Source organism: Vicugna pacos, chromosome 22 (genome assembly GCF_048564905.1).
Source record: "Vicugna pacos chromosome 22, VicPac4, whole genome shotgun sequence".
NCBI lineage: Eukaryota > Metazoa > Chordata > Mammalia > Artiodactyla > Camelidae > Vicugna > Vicugna pacos.
In genome coordinates this window covers 16,777,639-16,794,885 of record NC_133008.1, presented here as the reverse complement: position 1 = coordinate 16,794,885, position 17,247 = coordinate 16,777,639, and the positions used below count along the sequence as shown (strand labels likewise).

At 36.7% G+C, this 17,247-nt stretch overlaps 1 long non-coding RNA gene across 1 annotated transcript in view; it reads left to right on the top strand.

Annotated features, from left to right (window-relative positions):
• The window catches only part of LOC116285062 (uncharacterized), a 1,093,935-nt gene that overhangs the window by 870,197 nt on the left and 206,491 nt on the right, over positions 1-17,247 (top strand). The gene's annotated exons all lie outside the window — the stretch shown is intronic.

The following is a 17,247-nucleotide window of genomic DNA, read 5'->3' as shown; positions in this document are numbered from 1 at the left end:
TAATAGAGTGTAAGGAATCTAAGATGAGAGAAAGAGAGATAGACACAGGAAAAAAATAAAAAAAAAGAGCACATAACACAAATGTTTATACAGTTGGTCAGAATCTTTAAATTCCAGAATCACCAAATGAAAATCAAAACCTTGGTAGAATCGTAGACTTCTAGATCACTGCTACCTCTAATAAGATTCAACATCAATGAGATTTTTTAATATAATTAAGGAAATTAAATTTTCAAAAGATCAATATTTTCTATTTGGAGAAATAGGAGATTAAAAAATATCTCATGACTTAGTTCTCTGTGTTTCTAACTTTTATGTCCCATCCTCATTAAGCTGGGCATTTCAAGTGAGTATTCTGGTAGAAATGAATTTGATTAGTAAGTCCATCTACAAACATCTCCCTTGTAACCAAGGGCATCCCTTTCCAAGGTCACCATGAAACAAACTGTCTCATGTGGTTATTAAGTACATGATGTACGTAGCTATGGAAATGTCAGCCTGAAATATTGAGATAATCTAAATTAATATTTTCCCTATACTGAGGAGAAATAAGGATCAGAAAGATGAAATGATTTGCAAACAGTGTGTATCCTCGTGGCTAAGGGTACCCGTGGAGATTGGCGATCGTGTTTTAAATCTGAGCTCTAACTTACTGTGTAATCTTGGGTGAGTTGACTAACCTTTTTAAGTCCGTTTCCTTACTTATAACATAGACTTAATAATAGCACTGAGTATCTTGTTTTTATCCCAAGGATTACAGTGGAATTTAAGAGCGAGACCATGTAAAGGCATTGTAGTAGAAAGTTGAAGGTTTCAGGGTTGTCATAATCTCTGTGTTCCCATTTGGAACCACTGTAGAGTTGCTGTGTCTTATGCGCACTTACATTTGCATTTCTGTCTTCTGTTTAACCATTGGTCAATTGAAGCTGTGCTGTGGGACAATGTGAAAAGTGCTTAAGCATCCAGGTTAAGCTCTCCGACTCTAGACCAGACGCCTGCGGCCAGAATTTCTGTTTATCTGTGTGGCTTTGAATAGTCTTTGAACTTCCTTGTCACTCAGTGTCCTCTCCTGTAAACTAAGAATAATCATACAGCCTGCATCATAGGCTTAAACTGATAATTAAATTAACACGCATAAAATACTAAAAACAGTGACAGGCACACAGCAGGAGTGAATTATTTTATTCAACGTTTTTAAAATCTTTATTGGTCAGTCCTTCTATTTGTGACATACATAACTGGAATACTCTTGAAAAAAAATGTTTACGAATCACATCCTCTTTTTCTGTTTTAACAAATACCCATCAATTTCAATTTTGAAGTAATACATAAAAATGCCAATTTCCATTACTTTTTCTCTAATTTATGTTGATAAAATAATCTAAGAGAAATAATTCTTATTATAAGTTTTGCTAAACCTTTCCAACCCTACTGGGGATAGTAATCATAATGCCTCCATCACTCCATCAAGAGTAAACACCACAATCAAATATGTAATTACTCTTATAAAGACATAGGTCAACGTTGTCATAAACACTCAGACTCTCCAAGTGAAGTTTGTGGGAGTAACAAATGTGTCCATTTCCATCAGGGTACTTTATAAAACCCTTCCATTTTAAGCCAAATCCAGTTTTACTATTAATAAAGCAATTACACATTTATGTACATTTCCATTCAAATTAAGTATATTAATCTGATTCAGCTACATTTTCTCTAAAATGAGAATTCTACTCACATAATTGCCTAACCAAGTGTTTCAGTTCACTTCTGCAGAGTAAGGAAGAAAACAAGATTTTTATGTCATAGTAAATGAATAAACAGTCTCTCTGTTTACTAGAGTGGACATAATAGAATAATTATGTATTCATGGTGGTCAGTTTTCTGTAAATATTGGAGTCCAGTAATTACAATAAAACTGCCTGTTATTTACTCATTTGGAAGACTTAAAGGAACTTGAATATGCATGAAGAACTTCTATAAGTCAAAAAACGTATACTATTTGTTTTGGTCTTTGGATTTGTTCTGTGTTTTTTAAAATCTATCTGCCGCCTTCCTCCTCTTGAGCTAGGCAGAGACTGAAGTGTAATTTTCATGCAAGTACAATTTCTTTATGATAGTTCTTTTCTTCCCAACAGTGTGACTAGAACTTTCTTTCCTGTATCTTGTCTCCCTACCCTGAGGAAAAGGTAGAACCAAACAAAAACTTGCCTGTGCTTTATCTCCCACTGTTCTAGCTTGTCTCTCTCTCTTTTCCAGCGTTATCATTATCAAATCTGAGAATTAAAAAAAAATGTATTTGGAACTATTAATGACATAAATGTCCTCAGTCCATATTTTTCCAGGACCTGGGTCACATTGCATTAAAGGCATTTCTAGAGATAAGAACCCGGTTGCCTATCCTCTCCACTGGATTCTCCAACTCTTTGCTGAGGAAGATCTGATACGATAAATGCAGATTTCTCTAATGATACTGTTTCATGTTGAGCAGAAGCCATCTGTTAGTCCTGAGATTTACCCAGGATGCTGTCTGCTTACTTTGTTTGCTTAAAAGACAGGCTTTGATTTCACAGGAGTTGAGTCTCCCTTTTAGAACTCTCAGAGAGGAACCTTTGTGAACTCACATTCCTAGTTAGCATCACATTAATTTACAGAGCATTTCTAGAAATAAATTGCTATGGAATTCAGAAGTACATGAGAGCAGTACTGTAATTATAGCAAGCTGAAGATGTAATATAGTTTACTCAACAATTTGCTGAATATAAAGATGGAAATGTTCACAGTTTAAAAAAAAAACAACACGGTAGTACTTGGCTCCTTCAGCTAAGCTTATTTTTGTGTACTTTAGCATTGAGCCAGATCCTCCAAGTTCAAGATCTGCATTTGGTTTTTCTTTTTCCTTCTCTTTGGATGCAGGGCTCAGAATTACTCCTTAGTCAGAGTTTCCCACAAATCTTCTGCTAACTGACTAGATTAGTACAAAACAACACAAAAGTTCAGGCAGTGTCTCCACAATAAGGATTCCCAGGGAACAGGAGGTTCCTCCCTCCCACCCTCCCTTTCTCTCTCTCTGTTTCCTTTTCCTTCCTTCCTTCCTTCTTTCCTCTCTCCTTCCCTCTCTCCCTCCTTTTTCTTTCTTTTCTCTTTTTTCTTTTTTCCTCCCTTCTTTCTTTTTTTCCTTCTTTTCTTTCTGTTTCTCTAAAAAGACTTAAAAAGAGATCAAGCCTCAAAAAATTACTTAAAGTGCACAACACAGTATTGATACCTTTATGGAAAATGCTGCACTATACATACCAATCTCTAGAACTTGTTCATTTTGCATAACTGACACTTACACCTATGAGTGAATGAAATGTTGGTCCATGCTGCATGATGGGTGACCCTTGAAGCACGCGTTAAGTAAAAGAACAGACACATGTGCTCACAAATTGATGAGTCAGATTACATGACATTTCCATATTAGGCATATCCATAGAGAGGAAAAGTAGGTTAGTGATTCCCAAGGGTTAGGAGAACAAGGAATGGGAAATGACTTCTAACGGGTATGGGGCTTTTTATGGGATGATGGAAATGTTCTGGAAGGAGATAGTGATGGTTGGTTCTACAGTTTTGTAAATGTGTGCTGAAACCAAGGATGCGTACGCTGTAAAATGTGAATTTTATGTTATATGAAATACGTCTCAATAAAAAAAATTAATTAGGCTTCTTCTAAAAGGAGGGTGATGATAATCATAACAATAAAAGCAATAATTATTGTGGAGGTTGGTGAAAGGAGAGGGAAGAAAGGGAAATGCTGTGATTATTAATGCTTTAGTGTGTTTTCCTGACACATCTGTGTCTTCTATTCCCGTTAACGGTTCTGCATTTGCTGAGTTACTCAAATTAGAAATCTCATAATGATGATTGGACCTCCTCTCACTCAGCATTCTACATGTTTTCGCAAAGATTAGTCTCTCTGATTTCAGTTTTTTCTTTTTTGTTTTTTTTTTTAAATTCACTGTTCTCATTTCTGCCCCCACTGTCATTACCGTTTAAACTAGCTCATCTCATGTTAATCACTGCAGCGTTTTCCTAATGCAGCCCCCTCCCCTATTTGCAAACTCTCCTGTGTTCAGATCTTTATTGTCACCCTCGCACAGTACAGGTCTGACCACGTTATTCTTCTAGTGATGGCATTAATGATAACCAACATGGTACAGTGAACTCCTTACCAATTTCCTTTAACCCACCTGTCCGGACTCAGCTTTAAATCACTTTCTCATGTTCTATTTACACAGTACCCTGCACGTAATGTTCTCTTTCAAACTGCTTTACCTTTGATCATGTTTTTCCTTTTGACTGCTCTTCTCTTCTCTTATTTGTATTCATCAGTACCCTTAGAGATGCCAGGAAGAAAAACATCTCAGAATAGTTTAATAAAAACATGTGTCGATTGGGAAGGCCAAGTGTACAGAGGGTTTCAGGCAGGACTGTGGGCAGGAACCCAGCAGCGCCTTTTGTGTGTGCTCTCAGCTCTTGCTTCTGCTTTTACCTGGAAATGTTTGTGAAGGTTGGCAGGTAGGCAGACAGACAGATGAGCATCTTTACAACTACAGAGTATTCAGATCTCAAGGAACATTGAGAAGGAGGGGAGACAACATTTGCCAAGGGTTGAGCCACATGGTCCTTAGTGAACAAATTCCTTTGCATGAGGGATGGGTGTTCTGAAAGACGAGTCCTCGTCACGTGCCCACCGCTTCAACGTGGTACCCAGGCATCATGAGTAAACGGAATGCAGGCCCGCTAAGACCAAGTGGAGTGAGATAGAGGTGATTTCCTAATGGAAAACAACATCAAGTACATGTCGTCCCATTCTTAGCTTTTATAATTGGGCTTACAACCCAAGGTGAATACATTTTTGTAAAGTGTTTGGTAGGATTTGAGGATTGCTTTTCCCTCCTGAATATCCATGGTTGCGATACCTCTTGGGGAAAGTACTTTCCATTTTTGATTGGATTGCTCTGTCCTCTTCAAATATCAAATGAGAAGAGGCAAGTGGGGACTCTCTGCACTGTTCCAGGGACCTATTTCGTATGCCTCGTTTTGATTAGTGAAGTTTTGTAATAAGTTTTTTCAGGCAGTTAGTCAATGTCCCGCCAATTTGTTCTAAGGTTTTAATATTGCTCTGGACATTCTAGTTATTTTGAATTTCTGTATGAATTTTAGGAGTAACTTGTTGACTTTTACAAAGAAGCTTCCTGAGATTATGACTGAAATTGTTTGACTCTATAGAATAATTTAGGGAGAACTGATATCTTAACAATATTGTCTTCCAATCCATAAACATGGACTATCTCTCCATGAATTAGGTGTTCTAAAATTTGTCTCCCCACTCTTTTTGAGTTTTCACTGTCAAAGTCTTGCATATAGTTGTTAAATTTATTCCTAAGCGTATTGTTATCTGATGCTAATATAAATGGAATACCATTGGAATTTCACTTTCAAATAGTTGGCTATTCATGTATCAAATTTAATTAATTTATTATGTTAAACTTACCATACTGTGACTTTGCTAAATTCGCTTATTCTACAAGGTCTGTTGTAGATTCCTTGTGATTTTCTATATAACCATTTTAAGTAGTTTTTGAAGACAAATTTACTTCTTTTTTATACTCTTTTCTTACTGGTCTTGTTACAAGAGCTAGACACTCCAGTACGAAACTGAATAGAAAGTTTGAGACTGGGCATCTTAGCTTGTTTCAAATTTTAGGTGAAAGCATTTAATATTTAAATCATTAAATATGGAAGCCATAGGACTATTGAAGATGCTCTTTCACAGACTGTGGACATTTATTTATCTTTCTAGTTTGCAAATTGTTTTTTTAATCATGAATTATGTTGAATTTTATTTGTCTGCATGTACTGAAAATGATCCTACAGTTTTTTCTCAATTATTCTGTTAATATGCTTAATTACACTGATTAATTTTTAAATGTTAAATTAACCATCATGCACTGTGGATAAATGCCAATTGGAAATGATATATTGTACTTATTATATATTGCTGAATGTGATTTGATAATGTTTCATTTTTGAGACATGAGTCTCTAAACTTCTTTGTAAAAAAAAAAATCTGTACTAAGTTTTGATATTTGGATTAGGCTGTTCTTGAAGAATGAGAAATATTTCCTGGTCTATTTTATGTTTATTCTGTTTGAGGTTACCTGAGCTTTTTGAATTTGTAAATTTATATTAACCATACTGGGGAAATTTCCAGCTGTCATTTCTTCAAATTTTGTGCTTCATTTTCTCTCTCCTTTCTTTTGGAACGTAAAATGTTAGACCCTTTAATGTTATCCCACAGCTTTCTGAGGCCCAGTTTCCAGTTTGTTTTTTCTGTCTTGTTATACTTTCTTCTAAAGACTGGATAATTTACTTGTATTATCAATTATCAATTCACAAATTATTTTTCAACATAAATCTGCTATTAATCTGATCGAGTGCATTTTTAAAAAGACGTTTAATGTTTTGCCTGAAAATTTCTTTTTCCTTCTTTACATTTATTTTGTTTCTAATTGTCAATTAGGTGTTTCTATCCTGTAATCCATTACAAACATATTTTCATTTAGCATCATTTTTAAAACTACATTAAATCTTTTGTCTGTCATTTCCACCATCTCTGTCATTTGTGGGGTCGTCTTTTCTCTTTATGAGTTATCACATTGGTCTGTTTCTTTGCGTGTTGTGGATTTTGGATTAAATGCTGGGCAATGAATCGTGAATTAGAGTGATTCAGAATTTTGTTATGTTGCACTGAAGACTATTGATTTAAAAAATAGACAATTAGCTTGGCTGAACTCACACTTCAGACTGTCTCCAATAAGGTGGACAGCCGCTCAAATCTCTTTTCAGCTCTTCAGTCTTCAGCAGCCTTCTTGGAATCTAACTTGTGCCTGTCAGGTTAAATGTTCAGCCCGTGGGCGGGGCAAGAGTATCCACATTGCATGGGGCTCTGAACAGTGGCCTCTCCTTGAATTTCCTCTCTCACTGTCCGTCTGCTGTGGTTTCCCCAAATTCTCTCCTGCATTTCTTCAAGTCTGTGAGAAAGAAGGAAGCTTTTCTCCCCTAAAGTTAAAACATTTAGGGTAAAAACTAGAGCCTTTTCTCAGGGAATAAGCTGGAAAAAATGTGAAGCTCAAATAAGGACATTTATTTCTTCCTAGTGTCAGTTTCCTTCACTTTTTTTTCCCCCACTTTTGTTGACTACTTCTGTATTGTCTCCACTGCCTTGAGTTAGTTAGACTTTTGTGTATTTTCCGAGTTTATAGTTGTTATTTTTGGAAAGATTGTTACTCATCATTAACCATTGTGCTTGTTAAGTTTGCTTTTCTTACTTATTTAATTTTTAAAGGATATTATGTTGTGTAAATATATACACATATACATACATACATACACAATATATTTTTACTTAGGATGTACTTCATGTATATGAAATCACACACACGTATCCGGATGTCGCCTCCACCTTTACTAAGAAATGAACTATTAATTGACTTGTATGCATAGTTCTAGATGTACACCTGTGCTCTGCTACCGCTTTACAAAATAATATATTTGTGTGTGTTTATATGTGTGTATGAAACCTGAGATTATTCGAAATCTTATTCTGACATTTTGTTTTATTATTACCGATCAACTGTATCGTGGTTTTCTCTTCCTATAATTCTCAACATCATCATCTTCTTCATCATCATCATCATCACAAAATCTAACATTTACTTCATGCTTATTCTATTCCATTTTTACACATGCTGGTATATGGAGGTACATATTTTTATACATTATATATGATGAATATATATAATTTAAGCACATTTTATTTTTTCTCAAATATACTAATGAGAAAATTGAGCCCAAGAATCTAAAATATACTGCCTAAAACTTATAGCACATAAGTTGTAGACTCAAATATATCAATCCTGTCTGTATTAAATGCCTAAAGTTTGACTATTTTAATAGTGTAATGCATCAAATTTATTCAAATATTCAGTTATTGCAACATTAATGATGATAAATCTTACCAAAACTGTAGTGGAAAAAATGTATTATCTGAGTAGCATTAAGATACACAATTCAGAAGGCAAGATAGTATCAAATTCTTAATGAATACTGAATATTATGCTAGAGACTTTGTAAATTATGCTTAAACAACAGAAAACCACCAAAAATCTCCAGGCAGTAGAATGAAATGATTACAGTGACTTGATTAGCAGTTTGTGTGTCAATTAGAAGTTAGAGTATGTTACATCAGAAAGATTAATGATCAAACTATTGCACACATTTGAGGAAGATCGTGTGTACTTGAATCAGGCAGGGAGAAAATAAAATTCAAAAAAGAGTATGGATTCTGGAAATAATTTATATAAAGAAGTAAGTTAATTTAACAAATTGACAGTTTATTAAAACACAACATGTGCAAATGCCAAATGCAGTCTAGAAATAAAACAATACTAAAGAATGACATCAGAGCAAAGGAGTTGTTCTTGAAGTAGCTGGGTAATTGAGGTCCGTCTGTGTCCTTCGGGCTTGAGTTGTGTGGAGATGTGTGTTCAGCTATGATTCTATCGATCTTTCATTTGCTTCTCTGTCAGAGACAGTTCGTATTTATTTTCAAATTAACTTTGGCCTTTTATTCGGGAAAATGGCACCGAAGAGATGCTCAAACATACAGACTACTGTTTAAACACAGAGGAGAAAGTTATCTAAATTGCCCAGAAGTTTTTATGAAGTACAAATGTAAGTGCACTAGTTAAATTTCAGTCAGTCAGTTGTTTAAATTATTTTACTTACTGTGTTGAATTAATTATGTAAAACATACCATCAATTATGTAGTTACAAGGGCCAGTACAAACGGGATTCGTGTTTTACTCTCATGTACATTTAACAGACTGTTAATGTTCTCTTCAATAATGCTTAAATCTATAGTGGTTAGGCAGAGAAAGAGGTGAATGCTTTACATATGTTCCTCTCAGATAATGGTATATAGTATTTCTGTAATGAAATGTTCTGAAATGTGCTTTATATTCTTTTTGATTAAAACGAACTAATTTTAAATGCATGATTATTACAGAAGACTACAATTTGAAGTTCATTGAAAATTTTAGACTGAAGATTTTCTCATCTCTATCAACTATTTCTACTTAATTTCCATGAGCACTACCTTTATTTTTTGCTATGGTTGGAGTTGCCACTGCTGACTGGAAAAATAACTGTCTAGATATTTCTTCTTTCATAACCTATCTACTTCCATTTCTCAATTTATAAATCTTAGGGGTTTTTTGGTAAGTGATTGAACTGAAAGTTCAAAGAAGTGACTCACTGTCAAGGAATAAGTTACTAGTTTATTAATATTTTAACATTTTCCTTGGGCAAATATTAAAGCAATTGCCATTAAGTAAAGGATTTAGGAATAAACTGTGCCCAGATACAAGAAATATATTTGTTGTCTAAGACAATAGCATTACCTTGAAAGGTTTTTAACCAAAATATTTATTGCCTTATTAGAAAATTTTTCAAGCATCAATCATAGATGATCAACCTCTCTTTAAGACATATGTATTTTATTTGAAACATTTTGCATATTCCTATTAAAGAGTCATATTAATATAAAGATCATTCCTGGTGATGATTTTGTGAGCTGCAGAAAATTTGCATTTTTAAAACATCAAATGAAATTAAAACGATAAGTGGTTTTTTTTAAATGAGGAGATATCTTTCACGAACATACTTCCCGTAGTTGATTTATTTCACATACTTACAGAGAAGAGTTGAAAATTTGCATACATCTCTGATATTAACCACATAAGGAGTATACATAGAAACTTTGGCATATACATCAATTAAATGCATTTGTTGTGTTCAAGTATGTTAATCAAATCTCACATAATTTTCTTTTTAATGCCATATACAAAATCAATTTTCTCTTAGTGGAAAATTTTTGTTTTGTTCTATGTATCTTGGCGGTCTCCGCTACTTTGATAGAAAGAGGTATTAAAAAAAAAAAAAACAGACCAGAGAAGTGACTGAAAATGGACTGTCAACTATGAGCGGAGACTGAGAGGAGCAGCCCTTAACTGCTGCTTATGATTTACTTCAATCTTACTGTCCTGTTTTACTTCTCGCTTTACTTGCAGTAGCATTGGTGTAAATGTTGCCCGGTTACTTACTCTCACTACACTTCTGCTTTCCTCTCTGCGGAATGAACGTATCAGTAGTACCTGCGTACGAGGACATTTATGGGGATTCAGTGAGACAATATGTATAAACACTTAGTCTTATGACTACTGTGTTGCCACACAGAGGAGACTGAAGAGAGATGGGCACAGAAGACTATTTTTTTCTAAAGAGATTTTTTTAAAATCCATTGAGAAACTCTGAAGGAGGAAATAAAGAACTACCTGTGGTAGGGGGATCTTATTCCTTATTCCCCAAAATGTACTGTTTCATTCCTCGTATTTGAGAGAATAGTGTCTTTCATAGGTCAGTTCTGTGGAATTTTGGAGACTGGTCAGGAATGCGGCTTCGTTTAATGTCATCTTTGTTATTTGTTTTTTGCTTCCTGATTAATTATTACTTAATGTTTTGTTGGAATATTTTCAACCAGAGCATAGCTAATTTCATAACTAATAGAGTGAAAGCCTGCTAGTGCAATTAACACATCATAATAATTCAACACATATTTGTTAATTGTTTACTCCATGAGCAGTGGAGTGCTAGTCATGGGTGGTGCAGAGAAGAAGAAGACAGCCAGAACACAACTTCAGACCACGTCCAGCAAAGGGTTGCTTCAGTCTGACCCTCCCAGGGAACTCGGGCATGTGGACGTAAGTCTAAGAGTTACCCCAATCCGAAAGTTAAGGGAGCTGGGCTTTTCTCGTCTTCTCAGCCACAGCCGTTGGCTAAGGGCTACCCCAGGGGAAAGAAATTACCATGAACTTCTGACTCTGTGCACTGGGTTCAAAGTGGTTCTAATAGTTTGACCTTAATAGAAAAGTCACAGGTGAGGGTTTTGAAAGGCAAATCCACATTTAAAGTGGTGAAAAGGGGCGTACAAAAACTATAAAAAGGACACGAGTTGGTCTGAGGAAACACCAAACATTTCTACTGTGCATTTCTAGTGTAAAGTTTATGATGATTAAATAAAATTATCCGCATAAAACAGTTAGCAGAGTTCCTGGCACAGTCAGAATCATGTAAATATTAGCTGGTTTTTATAGCATTAAGGGGAAGTGAGCGATCTTCTGGAATTTGCAGGTGGCTGTCAAACCTAGTTTTAGTGAGGGACAGGAGCCAGGGAAAGATGTCAGGAAAATCTTCGCAGAAGAGTCAGAATCTATGCCACGTCTCAATACATGGTCAACTCGATGAGCAGAACTGTAGGGATCAGAGAAATGGAGAGAGGGGTGGACAGTGAGAGTATGAAAGGCGGAGGGAGCAGCAGGTGTAAAATCAGAGACGAGGGCTGAAAGTCATTAGAGGAATGCAGGTATTTCCATATGACCTGAGTAGAGCACTGGGAGAGACTGATTTTGGAGGTCAATGAGCCATGTTAAGGACACATTACTTTGGGGCTTGTCCATTCATTCATTCATTCATTCATTTATGTATTCATTCACTCAAGCAATGTTTACTGAGGGATGCTTACATACCAGACACTTTTTAAGAAAGTGAACAAAAAATACATCAGTGGAGAGCACTGCATTTGTGGCCAACAGGAAAAAGGAGAATCAGACAATAAGCAAGAAAAAGTACGTATCAAATGTGTATCATGTTAGATGGAGATAAATGCTTCAATGTGATGAAAAAAACTGTGGCATAGAGTGGTGGAGAGTACCCGTGTAAGGAGGAAGGGGGTTATGTTTTTAAAGAGTCATCAGAGTTGGCATCATTAGAAAAGGCAACAGCTAAGTCAAGACTTGAAGGAACTTTAAGCGAGCAACCGATGTGCCTGTATTCAGGGAAGAGCAAGGAGGGTGCTGTTGCCAAGAAGAGCAAGTGTAGAAGAGAGTGTCAATAAATAATGTCAGACAGGTTACAAAAATCAAGATCTTGTAGGCGGTCAAAGGCTCTTTGTCTCTTGCTCTGAATGAAATGGGGAGTGACTGCACAGTGTTGAGTAAAGGAATGAGACAATGGAAGTAGTGTTTTTAAACGATGACCCTGATAACCATGTTGAGAACTACAGGGAAAGGTGAGTTGTAAGATTACTGAAGACCATATCAGATGTTGCCTATACCACATAGCACATATTTTTAAATAGTTATAGCATTAAATATTATTAATTATATTTACTAACAAGTTTAAATTGCTTTCTTGATCTCCTGTATATATATTCCTAGAAAGATCATTTTTCCTTCCCACAAACCATTCGCTTGTTTTTTGACACTGTAGTAAAGACTCATAATTTTGTGAGATACTAGTAGTCTGTTCAGGTGTTGGTTAGCATAGGATTTCCAAGCTTCTTAATTTTGGTGCCAAGAACCACTTGTCTATAACACCTTTTTCTTGTAAGTTTTAGGAAGGGCATGTGTGTGTAATTACTAGAAAAAGTGACTCACCATTCAGAGATTTTTTTTCACCTTTGAAATAAATGTGTATATGAACTCAAGTAAAGGAAAATGGACAGTTGTCTCATGTTTTGGCATGAAGGATACCAGCTGTGATAATTTAGGAAGCCTCATTCTCTCATTTTACTTCTTAGCACCCCCTCCCCACACACACCCCTGCACACTACAACATACATCCATATACAGATGTGGAAAGGTCTGCTCTCTCAAGAAGAGTTTAAAAAACTAAAACTAAAAAAAAAAAACAAACCATTAAAGCTACCATAAGTAACAGGCTTTGCCAATAAAAGATCTTTTTTTTTTTTTTTCAAGTGGCTCATAGTCGGTTACAATGTGTCAATTTCTGGTGTACAGCGCAATGTCACAATCATACATGAGGATCTGTTCTTCATTACGAAGGCCCCCAAATCAATTTGAGTCTGCAGTGTTGCTCACTTCAGTTTTCTTCTCTGCTTGTTTGTCGCTGCCCATGTGTTTCAGACTCCCATTGCCAACAGCTGAGATGGTATCCTCCCACCCAACATCCTGCTCCTATCCCCAAACTTTAGCCCTGTGCAGCAGCCAAATATAGATGTGAGTCTAATGCATCTAATTATCAGTCCTGATAGGCACTTGCATCTGTATTTATATTATGGTGTTCATCACGTCTGTTTTAAAGAATTACCTTTTGCATTCTGCCACAGAACCAGCTCTTGTTTTTCTTCACCGTGTGTTGCTCAACCCTAAATAGAGGAATTGATGAAAACTTTCTGTGAGGACATCAGCTAGACATTTGAAAATCATCAGATTATGGATTAAATGCACAATAATTTTAAATTTTAAAAAAAGGATATGGTATGGTAATTGCAGGATTACAGAGACTGGGCTTTTCTTGATTTCAGCAGTGGACCTAGGAGACATTACATGACCAAATACTTATCTGAAGAAAGAGTGTTCCAAACAGGAGGCATTTGTATATGGCTATACAAAAGCATATATATAAAATATGTGAGTTAAAATATCTAGGCTTTGACAATACCATGAGTCTAGAAAGGTTATTTCACTTTCTTCATACTTCTCTAAATATACCTTGAGAAAAATATACCATGTGTTTTATTTCCACACACATGGAATAGTTCCCCAAATCCCTAATAAGAGAGTCTATCATTCATCACTGATGATTTTTTTAAATTAAGAAAAATGGGATTATGAAAACCCTTATAAATATGTCCATGTTCCTTAAAATAATACAATATAGTGCATGACACAAAGAATGTATCAATTCTATTTTATTTTGAATATGCTGAGAAAAATGCTCATATATGGTCTAAAACTAGGCTCTTAAAGTTTCCACAAGATACTTGAAACTCAGTTAGCTTTACTGGCTGTTGATATTATTTCTAAAAGGAATTTTTCCAAATGGCATCTTCTTTTAGATTTCCACCTCCATGACTGCATCACAGTCCCAGAAATGAAGTGCCCCCCACCCCGTCACCCACTGTGCTATTGTCTTCACTTAAAGACTTGTAGCTGCTTCATGTGGGGTTGTCTGAGGAAGGGAGTGCTCTGCCTTCTCTCCTTCAATGCTTCCCTTTCAACACTTTTACTCCTTTTCTTCCCTTAACTCTTGCTTCCACTGCCAACTCCTTCCATTTCTGACTTTGCTCTTTTTGCTTCTCTCCCCACCCCCTTTTTTTTCCTCTGACACCATGTAGCTTAATGGGTATGAGCAGGGATTTGAGGGCCAGATAAAATGTGTGTTTACCCTGGACTCGACACTTCCAGATAATTTCTAACTTTAGGCAAGGTGCTTACACTCCCTTAGCCTCAAACTCCTAATTTGTGAAAATGGGTGACACTGCCTGTGGCCAAGTACCATGGTTACCGTTAAGTGAAGTCATGCGCGTGAACAGAGCAGAGCCTAGCACGCCGTCAGCAGTCAGTAAGTGGTGGCATCTATGAAGGTGATGATAATGAAGAGGAAGACAGTAATGACACCCAGCAGAACGGTGTCATCTCTCTTTGGCTAACAGTAAAATTCTCCTGTTTATTAAAAAAAATAAAAGAGCGGGATTAGAAAGCAAAACTGCATATTCTAAAATGCTAAGTGTATGCGTAATGTGTCCAGTATCTTAATCAGATTGAGGGTCTAAGTGTGTGAAGAGCCATTGAAGTATACACATTTCAGATCAGTGTCTGTGTATGTTAGATCTCCAGTAAAATGCTGGAAGGAAAATACTGATATTATCTCCAAATGAAGCTAGGAATACGTTCGGAGATAGCCTGATAGACGTGGCTTAAAGAAGGTGCTCATCACAGAGCCATATGCTTGTGTCTGTGGTTTAGGCTTTTCTTGGCCTCTAAAGGACCCTACCCCTAACTTACAGCGAGCAAGTGATATCGGTTGATTACCTTAGTGAAATATATTTTTATCCCCATGTGCCCATCTTGAGATAAATCTCCGTCACCTTCCATATCTTTTCTAAATCCCTTAAGTATTCATGTTATTCACTTTTTATTATATCTTTGGCTGACTATTATCTCTAACCAGAGAATCCTCGAAGTTGGATTTTGATTCCCTTGGGGAATGCTGGAGAACACTAAAGTGAGACAGTTTTTTGTTTTTCGTTTTTCCCTTTAGCCAGTTACTCACTGGGAGGGAGTATGTATAGTGGTTAACAGCATGATCTTTGGATTCAGATAGTAATAACTAATAAAAGTAGCAAATTCTTGTTCAGTGCCTACTAGGGACCAAATACTGGTTTAGTGCCTTACAAATATTAAATACAAATAGTCTATCCTTATGACAATCCTGTAAGATGTGCCTACAGCATCCACGGGGAGATTAAGAGCACACATTTAGGGGTCGTTCAGCCAGGGTTCAAATCCTAGCTCCAAACACAAAATCTGTTGAGTGACCACGGAAATGTTACTTAATGTCTTAGGTCACAGTTTTTTCTGCTACTAAATGCAGGTCATTTCAACTTAGGATTTGATTAGAGAAGCAGACTGCTCTGAATGAGAGAGGATGAAGAATGAATAGGAATTAGACCTTATAATTACAGGAATAGTCTGTATAAAACATTGCCTTCAGTTTTAAATCTGGTCAGCTGGGCAGGCAGTCAAAAAGGAAAGAGGACATGAAATAGAGGAGAAGGACAAACTGGAACCCATGAGAGCAAGCTGGAATATGCACGGTCGGTTGCTACCCACATTGATCTCACACCACCCCCAGCCTTGACGATGCAGTTGACTTGCTGGATAAATTGGTACCTGTCAGCATATTGCTGCACACACCTGGCTAAAGATTCAGAGGCGCTGAAAGAGACTGGCAGGAGCTGGGCTGGCTGCACATCATGGATACTGCCCCGTGTCAACTAGGTGTGCCAGTGGATCAGTGACAAAAAGCAGAGGCTGCAAATGCACCTGGCCCCACACAGAACTTTGGAGCATAAAAATGGCTGTAATTCCCTTCCCACCTTCTGATTCTCACATAAATTTTTGTGTGTGGGTTCAACCCTAGCCCAGAACCCTACAGAGGAGAGGATTCCAGAGACCACGATAATAATCTCTCTTAGAGTGTTTTTGTGAAGACAGTGGGACTTAGTGAACGTAGAGTCCTTAGCACAATGATTCCTCTCCCAAACTTGCCCTGAGCAGAAGGAGGTGACTCACCCAGGCAGTGTTCTGCTGAACTTAATTTCCATAGGCTGAATCAGACGTGGAAATAGAGTTCACATTACCAACTATGAGCCTCTAGGTCACTGTATCTTTAGATTTTGATGGGCATGCAGTGTTTCGCATTACTCCACAGATGTCCTTTCCCCGTAGCAGGTGAAATGCACAGGAAGATGTGCTAGCATTGGCAGTTAAGGGGGGACCACCAAGAGTACCGTGGTGGTAACTTACTGCCAGGAAGTGACGTGGACACAGAGCAACCAGAAGCCCGTATGTGTCTTCACACGAACACTCTCGGCAGTCACACCCAGAAAGCAGTCAGGGATCTCCATTTTAATATCCTGACTCACAATTATTCATCTTCTTTCTTACTGAAAAGAAAACTGATGTATTAAACAAGGGTGAAAAGGGATAGCTTTAGAGAACAAATTCTATATGCAGTGGAAATAGAGCAGACAAATATAGAGATGCATTCAGGCAAAGCCTGACACATGTCGGCACCAAAGACCTTCCAGTAGAAGGAAAGTATATCAAGACCCTCAGCTGAAGACTTACTTCTAATGTATTTAAAATAAGAGGTTTCCTGAGAGGAGGGTATCGTTCAGTGGTAGAGTGTGTGCTTAGCATGCACGAGGTCCTAGGTTCAATCCCCGGTACCTCCGTTAAACTAAATAAATAAATAAATAAACTGAATTACCTCCCCTCAAGACGAAAACCAAGACAAACAACAAACCACACAAAAAAACTTAATAAATAAATAATATTTTAAAAAATAAATAAAATGAGAGGTTTCCTAAAACTTGCCTTCTCCCCTGACCCCGAGTTTTAAGGATCCCTAATGAGGCGGATATTCTGTTACTCATAGAGCTACTCTGTATAAGCTGGAACTGGAAGGTAACTGGCAACCAATGTTTAGTTCCTTCGTAGTGCAATGGATGCTTCACTATTCCGCTTCCTGCATAGAAGTCCTAATCCTCCTCTGTGC